The 11,211-nt window shown below is 42.9% G+C and overlaps 1 pseudogene; it reads right to left on the bottom strand.

The window, feature by feature from the left end:
- Positions 1 to 10,409: 10,409 nt before the first annotated feature.
- On the bottom strand, positions 10,410 to 10,486 carry LOC119248532 (U2 spliceosomal RNA; annotated as a pseudogene).
- Between the last annotated feature and the right edge of the window lie 725 nt (positions 10,487 to 11,211).

The raw sequence follows: 11,211 nt of genomic DNA on the forward strand, positions 1-11,211 counted from the left end.
TAATAATGTAATTGATTGTCAAAGTAAGTGATTCAATGCATAAGACGTTTTTTGTGATCTAAACAATGTCATCAAAATAACTAAGCTTATTTCAGAGTTGCTAAAAAAATTAAGAGAAAAAATAAAGAGCACTATAACTGTTGAAATGATAGATTTTTGTCTCTGAATATCCAAGCTGATGCCTGCTATTTAGATATTTGCCCACATCTTAGAAAACTGGGAATCATTTCTTCTTAATCTTCAACATGGAATATCATGGACATGCAGTATCATATGAACAAACAAACATCCAACCTTAGTAACTGCAAACATGAGGAAAATTCATCATCAATATGCTCATGGCTGTTTTCTTTTGCTTAATGACACTTATCTGTGTGTATCTGATTCAGAAACCAGACATCACAGCAGCTCTAGTTTCAAATATGGCATGTTTGCTTAGTGATAATAATAATAAACAACCCCTCAAAACCTCATTCAATTGATACAAATCAACCAGAATTTCAAGAATCTAACCTTAGCAAAAGCTAGGTATAAATAAAAGTTTTGGATGCTAGACTTGCTGTTCCAGAGCTATGTGGTGTTTAATTGATGGCCAAGCATTTTTTGAGCATCTGTTCTTTCAGTGTGGTCTGAAGGAAGCAGGTGGTAGCTCAGAGTTATAGATGATGAGTCTGATAAAAATATGGCAGGTGTGTCAGAGGCTGTCAAAGTTCACCAGATATCAGTGTGCCCCTTTCTATGTCCCAACCTCCCTGGCAGATAGATTGGAGGTGTATGCTTAGTTTTGGCCAATAAAATATGAACAGAAGTACCATGTGTCACTTTTGTGCTAAGACATCTAAGAGTTGATGTTCCGTCTCCACTTCTTTTTCCAAGAGTTCCAGATGGCATAGCTATAAGAGAGAGGAGGGTGAGATGAGACAGAAATAAGTTGTTACTTGGGTTTCACCACTGAGATTTAGGGTTTACTATTGTAGCAGTGTGCTTTAATTGTCCTCACTAATATGAATGTGATACTCCTAATGTCAGTTATTGGAGAAGCTGAGATCATTATCTAGATCAAGGAATTACAAATATGACTTTGAATCAGAATCAGCTGTAGGACCTGTAAAAAAAAAATCACATTTCTAGGTCCCACAGAAGATTTACTAAAATTTTATTTTGGGCTAGACCATGTGAAATGATATTTTTATCGCACTCCTCAAATGATTCTAGATGATTCCCTTCAATTCTGAACTTTTACTCTTCAACATCAAAGTCTCTGGTTATTTTCTGGGAAGTGATGAGATGTTTTATTGGAATACAGTCACACTCATTTGTTTACATATCGTCTGCCTGTTTTCACTACAGAGGCAGAGTTAAGTTGCTGTAGTGACCTTATGGTCTGCAAAGCCTGAAATATTTATTGTAGAAGCAGGAATGACCACTGAGCAGGTTTTCTGATCCCATGCAGACCGGGTAAAGGAGGAGTCAGAGTCCTCAGTGGTTTTTTGCAGGTCTTTTATTGGGGTTCACCTGGCATATGGCAGGCAGGGGTGCTGGGGGGCTGGGAGGTTTTCACTCTGGGCTCTCCGGCCTTCTCTCAGCTTCTGCTTCTCTTGCTTCTCTCTCAGCTTCTCCTGCTTCTCAGCTTCTGCTGGCGTCTCCGTGACGCTGTCCCTAAAAGCACAGTCTTAGCCCAGGTGTACCCACTTCAGGTGCCCGCCATCAGGCATGCATTCACGATCACAGGGGTCCCTCATCTATCCTGATGGCGGGAGGGCAGAAAAGCCTGACATTTTTTCTTTACCCTACATTTATTATCTGGTTTTACAGAAAAAGTTTGTGGACTGCTGATCTACTATATTATCTCTGTGCTTAAAAAAGCCATGAGGGTTTTTTTTTTTTTTTTTTTTGTGGAACCCTTGCTGGTGGCCGGGGAACGAACTGGCGCTGCAGAGGCTGTGGGCAGCCTCGCAGCCAAGCGCTCAACTGCTGCGCCACCAGGGGAGGCCCAGCCATGAGGCTTTGATCTGGTCATGCCCGTAACTAGAAGACTCAAATTCTCAGTGAACCCGGGAGCCCTGCAGCACAAGCTGAAGGGCTACTGGGTGCAGATCGTAGAATGGACCCATAAGGTGTGAGCTATGAGCCGATCAGGGCTAAATGGCCCAACCTGCCATAGAATTGAATATGGTCCTTTCAGACTGGTAAGTGAGGGACCCCAAAAGAGGAGACAAGGCAGGGCAGGAGGCAGCTCAGGATTCACTGTTTCCTGACCTCAAAGAAAGAAGACGCTTCAGCAGCTGACCTCCAAAGAAAGAAGAGAAGCCAAAAAGCTTTGCAGAGAAGCAGAAGGGCTTTGTAGAGGCCCGGGCTGCTGCCCTCTGCCCCAGCCTCTGACATCGCCAGAAAAGGATCATCAAAAGGCTCTGGGCCTGGCGTCTCCAAGAACTGTTGTTGGTGTGGGCCACCAACTCACAAAGAGCTGCTAACACCAGTGCTACCCAGTACTTTTGATGAGACAGGTTGTAGCGCCAGAAAGGCACAAAGCACGTTCTCTATGGATCGAGGCAGATAGGTAAAAGGAGGAGTCCTGGAGCCCTCAGTGGCTTTTTCAGGCTTTTAATGATCTTTCTCTACCATTTGTAGTGAGGCGATCAGGTGCAGGGCAGGCAGGGAGGCCTGGGGGCGAATCTCCACTCGTATTGGGCTCTTTGGTGTTCTCTCATGGTCTCATCTGTGGTCTCTTCACTGTCCTCTGCCTCCTCCCGTCCTCTGTTGCCACGCTGTCTTCTCTGCTCTCCCCTTGTAAGCCCAGCCTCTCAGCTCAGCTGTGCCCACTCACACACGCCCACACCATGCCCCTGGGCCTGCCATCAGGCACGCATGTAAGACCACAGGAGTTATCACTGATGCTAATGGCAGGAGGGTGGAAAAAATCATTTACCCTACACAGGCACTCTGCATCCAGGTCACCTCTGAGAGTTGTTAACCCCTCCTAATCGTCTGGCACCACCTCCCAAAGCTGTCCCTGTGACCTTCAAACTGTTGCTTTGGGTTGCTACAGTGTCATTTTACTGGCCTTGCTTGTGAGAGCCTCCAGCTGTGGTGAGTTGCATCCTGGCATGCTGCTTGCTGGTGTGCACGAACTCCAGGCCCTCACTGATGGGACGGCACCATCTTGGATGAGTGGGCTCTTGTTTAGGACTTTTGGACACTGTGGACATTATCCAGGGTGAGATAGCCAGTTGCCTGTGACCTTAGAAACTCTTTGTTTTCCCTGTTTGTTAAATAAACCCCATTGTTGTTCCCTGAGCCTGAGTGGTCTTGCAATTGTGCATGTGGGTGAAGAATCTGCAGACAGTGACCTGTCCTCTACTGGGCACTGTCCTTTTGACCCTATAGTACTCCCATAGCTCTCTTTTATCAGCACTCTTGGTAAATATAAAATGGGCCAGTCATGCAAAGTTGTTTAGCTTGCGGATCAGCTGCATATGACAGAATCTCCAAGCAACATGGAAGAGTTTGTTTTTTTTGTATTTTATTTTTGTGTGTGTGTGTTTTGTGTGTGCATGCATGCATATGGGATTATTGAATAGTGTGGTAGTGGAGGAGACCCTACTGCTGCTTTTCAAGTTCTTCCTTGAGCTCTAGCTATGACAATGTGTGATATCAGGCTGCCATTCTCTTCCTGGCCGTGTCTCAGCTCCTAATCCTTGTTATCAAGGGCAAAGACACATGGTTAGCAGTCACTGGTGATTCAGAGGCAACCAGGTTGTTAGTAATTCTTAAGGATTTTTAAAAAATTTAAATGTCTTTTCCAAGTGCCATTGGTTTGTATCGTTGTTAGTATTTTGAAAGTAAAGGATCCCCCTGTTCACTTGCAGTACCTGTAGCTCCCCGACCACTGGAGCACCCATAATCCACCACCATAATCCATTGAACAGTTTAAATTCATTCAGATTCCTTTAGTATTTTGTAATCTTTTGAAGCATGAAAGACACTTCAGGAAGGTGAGTGTTTCAATGGAATCTAGAAAGAATTGGAAAAAAAAGAATTTTCAAGTATATCTGGATTCTTGTGGTTTTTGTTTCTTTACTATAAATGAAAATATGAAGCAGGTCTAATATTTAGTGGTAATTGAATCAGTCTTTCATCCATGTTCAGTGTACATGAAATATCTGGCATGACCTCAAAACTTAAAAAAATGTATATTTAAATGTGCATTGACCATTTAAATATACATTTCAAAGTTGTCAGGTCCAGGAAATTCAAATTTGAAATCCAGTTCCAAGGAGATGACTATTTAAACCAGATCTAAAAGCAGATTTAGGTTGAAGATCTTTTCAGTTCAATGCGTCATCATTGTCTACAGACCTTCCCTCCTTTTCATGTTTCCAATAAACTGCTACTTATCAGAAACCTAGTGAATCATACCAGAAACTGAATATTCTTGATTTTTAGTGAATAAGGGGGGAATTTTGCCTCTTGCCTAAATCATCTCTGTTTTTGCTCAATGAAGAAAAGAATGATTCCTGTGAATCGCAAAGAATCTCCCCTAGTCATTTGGAACTAGGTGGGGTGCTGTTTTCTCCATTGAAGAGTAAATGTTGAGGTTGCGTTGGCTATTAGAGCAGAAGGTCTGCACAGCTTCCTTGCCACTGGTCTTTCTGTTCTCAGAAATGAAAAAAAAAAGTTCTGTTCCCTCTACTTTAATTTATATAACTTCTTGGAGTTAGAGAAAGGAAATCAAAGCAGAACACACAATTTCGTTATAATCCCTAATGGGAATAATTGGTAACACGTGGACCTAATTTCAGTCACTCACTTTTCTAGTCACTTGTTGCTGGTTAATTGAGAGTGGCAGTCCCAATTAAACAACCCCTAGTAGCATGTTGTGGCTAATTGTGAGCAGGTTAGAAGCCTTCTTTGTCTTTGAAAATGTCTCTTAACTCTCCAGGGCATGTCTGTTTTGGATTGAAGTCATTACTTGGTATCCGATGATTTAAATTCAAGAAAAAGTCCTTTAATATTAAGGTTCAAATGAATGAATTTACACCCCGTGTCATATGCTTAGCAGGTGACTGAGACGATGTGCTTTTTACTCAATTTAGTAGAGAGTTATAATGTGTAAGGGATTTAAATTAGGCTGTAACCAAGTCTTTCTGCTAGGGGCAAAAAGCAACGTGCTTAATGCAGTGGGCCAAGATAAGCCTGTTTACTTGGGTCATTGAGTGACTTCTGATTGGGTTTCAGGTCATTTCTTCTAAAACGAGCTCACCCTTCTCTTCCTTATACCTATTACTCCAAGACTTCACACTCAAATACTCACTGATATCTGGAGTTCCTGTTGCCAAATTGCGAGGTGTTTTGCAACCATCTCAGGCTGGGTAGGTTCACCGTCAGTTCAGGCAGCTTAAAAGAGAACCTTGGAGCTTTTGGCTTCATCATCCCCACAGGTTTTTAAACAGTAGGCAGGGGAAACAAGCCAGCAGGGAGACAGCAACTCAGGCCCCCTGCGAATCTCTACACGTTCTTTCCTCTGGGCTCTTTCTCACAGCGGCTCATCTTCTTTAAACTGTTCTCTGCTTCTGTAGCCATTTTCTGTGTGACTTTGTCCTTATAGCCTCTGCCTCCAGGCCCAGGTGTGCACATCCACGCATGTGCACACCATATTCCAGGTGTCCACCATCAAGCACGCGTGCCCTAGCCCACGCTCCCAAGCGCTTCCTGCATTCAAGGCTGCAGGTGATAGCCACAGAGGCCAGCGGTGTGAAAGCCTGAGGGAATTCATATACCCTATACTTGGCAAAACATTTTGACTTTCCAAATGCTTTGGCTAATGGGGTCTAGGAATACAATTATGAAAGCCTTTTTTTAAAAAAAAAGATTTATTTATTTATGCATACAAGGCCAGAGGCGTGGGGGGTGAGAGGATTCACCAGAGACAGAGTGGGGAGCAGAACAGGCAGAGGGACTGAAATACACTGCTGAGGGGAACAGCGGGCGAGACAGGAGAGGTCTGCTGCGCCATGTGGGTCACCAACCTGGCCAGGGATCGAACTCGTGCTGCAGTGGCTGCGGAGAGCTTCATTGGTTGCATCTCAACCCCATGCGCCACCAGGAAGGCCCCATGAAAGTCTTTTATGGATGAGGGTGCGTGTCATTTGTTGTAACAATCACTCTGCTTATCCCCGGATGGTTTCCAAGCATTGTGCAGGCTAGTATGCTCACTGAAGATGATGGCCGGAGTTTCATCAACATATTTCTCATGAATAGAAATGGGAACTGTAGGGTAAATGAAGATGGTCAGGCTTTTTCAACATTGGCCTCTGTGGCTATCACCTGTGGCCTTGGAGGGCACTTGGGAGCGTGGGCCAGGGTATGCATGACTGATTGTGGACACCTGGAGTATGGTATGGGCATGCGTGAGTGTGCACACCTGGGCCTGGGGGCTGCGGATATAAAGACAGCTACGGTGGAAGAGGCCATGAGAGGACGCCAGAGAAAGTAAAGGTTCTCTGGGGGCTGGGAGGCTTGCCAGCTCTCTGGCCTCCCGCCCTCCTACCTTGCCAGCCTGCGGGATTGACCCACAACAGTTGGCGTAGAAAGAGCATTAAAGCCTGAAAAAGCCACTGAGGGCTCCAGGACTCTCCTTTATCCACGGGTCTGCCTTAATTGATCGAGAACCTGCCTTGTGCTTGATGGCACTACAGAATGGCGTGGGCAGGAACCAGAACCCTCTTGGACACGCACCTGTGCACCGAGAAGCCCTTTCCTTTAGCTTAGAATCAAATGAACAATTTATGAATCATCATTTCACTTTGAAAACATTTATGGATAAAGCCGGACCTAGATAATGGGAAAATTCGCATTGCCCATTTCAGGACGCCTACCTGAATTTGTTACCCATCTTCCTCAGCATCTTTCCTTCTGACTCAGTACGAGGACAGCATTTGGGAGGTGAGTCGTGCTGGTCTGTATCTAAACGCTCCATCTCTGCATATCTTTTCTATTTTGGCATCAACTTCCTGCTCTGTCTACTTTGCGTTTCACTGACTCATTTGCTCTGCACATAGGGCAGAATATAAGTGACAAGTTTCTTCAAGGGGTCCAGGGAATTAGAATCTAGAATCCTATGACAGTTTTGATGCCTTTATTCTCTTATTTTGTTTAGTTATTTCTTCAGGCCTGCACATAGAAATACATAAAATCTGTCTATTAATTGGACTATGGGTTCTGTTGTAAATAATAGGGGCCACATGGGTCAAAACCTAATAGCTGTGTGTATCTTCTCACATTCCGAATATACTTGGTACCTTCCCAGAGGGATTTGATACAAAATCCCATCCAGTTATTGAAGTTGACTCAAGATTCAGGATCTCTTGGTGATGCCTGGTGCCTTCTATGAGGTTGAAATAGTTTAGGCTCATCATTTTCTGGTCCCAGTTCACCCAATATACTTCAGTGGAGTAATAATTTAATAAATGTAGCAAAAAACTGCAATTTGAAAAAGTCATTGGTCTATAACAGGTATCTAATCTGTTAGACCAGAATTGGGAAGGTGTATGGAGGAGATGATAAGAGCATCTGGCAGTCCTTGGTTTTCTCTCAGAGCAGCTCTCTTCTTTATCCTGCCTGGCCCATCTGAGCAGACCTGGGGCATTTGGCCTTCTTTCTCAGCCTCCTTCCTGCTAGCAGAGCATTTAGGTTCCAAGCATTGCTTTAGGGTTTGGAAGATCATAAATTCTGTCAGGTCAGGCTTGTGGTATCTTTGGCAATAGAATTCAAAACTAGTAAGTGTCTCTTCTATTTGTTTCTGGTTAGTATCCCTTTGAGTAGGCATAGTTAATGGACTTATACATGCTTAAAAAACAAACCTAAATAAGGGACAAGAAAAAGACTAATTATAATAAAGTAAAAATCAAAATCAACAAGCTTCTATAAACCAGAGACACACTATGGGGGAGGGGGGCAGAGAGAAGGGAGTAGGATCAAAACAAGGGTGGTGGGAATTGTATGGGGACTATAACCAAGATAGAGATGCATACATTGTACAAAAATGAAAAATGATGTAAAAAATATATAAAGTTAAGCAAATTAAACAAAAAACTTAATGATTCTTTTCCTTATTGACCACTGTGCACTCTGTATCTCTCTGTGTACCTATACTAGTTTGCTAGGGCTGCCATAACCACAGATGGGATTGGGGTAGGAAGTTAAGCAACAAAAATTTATTTCCTCTTAATTCTGGAAGTTAGAAGTCCGAGTTCAAGGTGTCAGCAAGGATGAGTTCTTTTGATTTCTTCTCTCTCTTTGGCTTACAGATGAGCTAGTCATCTCTCTATGTCTTCACATGGTCTTTCCAGTGTATTTGTGTGTGTGTGTGTTCTAGCCTCTTTTTGAAGGACACCCGTGTTTTTGGATTATGACCCACCCAGATGACTTAATTTTAACTTGTTTGAATACTCTCTCCAAATTCAGTCACAGTTGGTGGTAGTAGGGGTTAGGGCTTCAACATATAAATTTGGACTGGGGAACACAATTCAGCCTATGACACTTCTGGCTATTTAGAAAATGAGCTTGGATTGGAAGGCAATACTGTGAATATGATCTTTGCTGCCTGGCTGGCTCCCATTATCAGGCAGGCATCTCCAGATGGTGGAGGCTAAAACCAGGATTTATTCTATGCTAAATCTACAATTTCCTTTTAAAAAAGGTTCCATTTTGGTACAAAAGAAAAAGTCCCCAATGTAATAGTTTTTTCCAAAGACTAAGACTGAGAACAAGGCAGAACTGTATTTACTTCTATTTTTGCAACTGGCTGGCTCTAAACTGGAGTTAATTTCTTGCATTCTTTACTAAAAAGGGAAAGGACTAGCATTTTGAATTTTCAACCGTGTGATGTAGGGCAGGTTGGTTTGACAGAATACAAGAGACAACTTATCAGATGTTGAGCCATGTTATAACAGGGGACCCCATTTGCTGATCTCTGGTATCTATATGCTCACTGCTTGGTATCATACTTATCAGCCAGTGCTGAGCATTAAACTTGTTTGGCTTCAACTAATAGAGACTGAATATAATGGTGGCTTAGACCAGAAATGATTTTTCTTTCTCTCTCACTTTAAAGTCAAGATGTAGGCAGTTCAGAACTAACATAACTGGGCCATATAACAGAACTTTTTCTGCTCTACCATCTTTTGTGTGAGGTACCTACTATTAGGGTCCTCATGGTGCTCCAGCCATCACATCCAGATTACAAGCAGCAGGATGGATAAAGGGGAAAAGGAGAAGAGCCTCCTCTTCCTATAAAAACACACCTCAGAAGTTGTACCTGCAAGTTCTGTTTATATTGTATTGACCAGAAGGTTATCATGTGGCCTCTGCTATCTGGGAGGGAGTCTGGGGAAATATGATTAATATTTGGGATTGCCACACGTGGGAAATTCTTACTGAGGAAGAAGGGTGACTAGATATTGAAGGACAAGTAGAGTCTTAGAACTAAAAGGGAAGCAAGTGTTTCTATCGATAGTTTATTACCCAGCAATTTTGCTGCCTTCTTCAAGCTCCAGCAGTAGCTGATGGTCACATTGAGGCCACTAAAGAACAACAGGAGCCTGAATTCTGAACTTTTAAAAGATCAACTTGCTTTCAGGGTTATATTAGGGTATATTTTGTGGTATTTTAATATTAGCCAAAATGGTACTTAATTTATGGTAATAACTAACAATGAATGTTATCTGTTAAGAGCTAGCCCTATACCGGTGACATGGCAAACATTTTCTGTACATTTTCCCATTGAGTCTTTACAAGGACTGTGAAAATAGGTCTCATTAGTACCATTTTACATGTGAAGTAAACAAAGCTTGGAGGGGTTAAGAAACTTGCTCGAGGTCATAGAGCACCTAGTGGTGGAGCAGATATTTCCTATTTGTATGACTAGTTTGAAAGCCTGATTTTTCTACCATCTGAGTTCTCAAGGGCAGTGGTTCTCAACTGGGAGCAATTTTTGTTGCCCCAGGTAGTGTTTGGCAATGTTCAGAGACATTTTTGTTACACTTCTGTCTATTGTACTAGTACTACTGGCATCGAGTTGGTAGAGGCCAGAGATGCTATTCAATAGCCGCAGTGCACAGGATGACCCTCTCCCTCTCCATGAAAAGTGACTGACACAAAGAGCCATTGTTGTGGAGGGTGAGAAACCCCCAAATTAAACCTCACGAAAGTATTTGGCAGATGCTAGTCCTTACTAATTGACAGCAGATGATTTGTGTCCCTTAAGATCTCTAATCTCTGGAAATAGGGAACTTCCGTTTCTGTGGAAGAAAAGTTGACTTTTTTATTTCTTGGTAAATAGAGACCAGTTCTTTATTTTTGGAATTTAAACTGATTTGCATTTTTTGGGGGAAAAGATTGACTTTTTGAAAGTGTAGAAGTAGGGAAATTTACAGAGAGGGATTAGATACTACACTTGATCTTAGCCAAAAGGCCAAGAAGTGATACAGAGAGGGATTAGAAAGCAACATCTAAAATCAACTATTTTATGCATTGTATTTCTAAAATTTTTAAAAAGAAATTAAAATTTCAACCGAACTTCAAAAGAACTGACATAAATTATTAATTCACTATTTTTCTTTGAGAAGGGAAGTGACTGTAACATTGGTTACTGCTTGCTGGAGCTGCTTTAACACCAGAAAGACAAAGATCACTTTAAATAGGCATATAGGGCCTCCCTGGTGGTGCAAGGGGCTAAACACCGCACTATGAAGCAATCCGCAGCCTCTGCAGCACGAGTTTGAACCCCGGCCACCAGGGAGCAACCCACATGGCACAGCAGACCCCTCCTGAATCTCCCGCTGCTCCCCTCAGCAGTGTACTTCAGTCAATCTGCCTGTTCTGTTCCCCACTCTGTCTCTGGTGAATCCTCTCAACCCCCCCCCCCACCTCTGCCTCTCTGGCCTGTACCCCAGCTCTTGGATGCATAAATAAATAAATCCTTAAAAAATAACTAGGCATATGTTGCGTCGGGCAACACCACACTGACAAACGGGAGTCGTGGAACAGGCTGCACAATGCAGGATGCTGCTGAAGAGCCAGATCCTGTCCCTTTTATTGACACATGTAATTGGTTTTTAGGAGATTAGGGAGATTAAGGAAAGGGGAAAGGTGTAGAAGATTAGGGATTGTGAGTCTGCCCTCCAGGCACTTCTAATCTACTTGATGCTA

This window comes from Talpa occidentalis, unplaced genomic scaffold (genome assembly GCF_014898055.3).
Source record: "Talpa occidentalis isolate TD23 unplaced genomic scaffold, MPIMG_talOcc4v2.1 talOcc4.16, whole genome shotgun sequence".
In the NCBI taxonomy this organism is placed as follows: domain Eukaryota; kingdom Metazoa; phylum Chordata; class Mammalia; order Eulipotyphla; family Talpidae; genus Talpa; species Talpa occidentalis.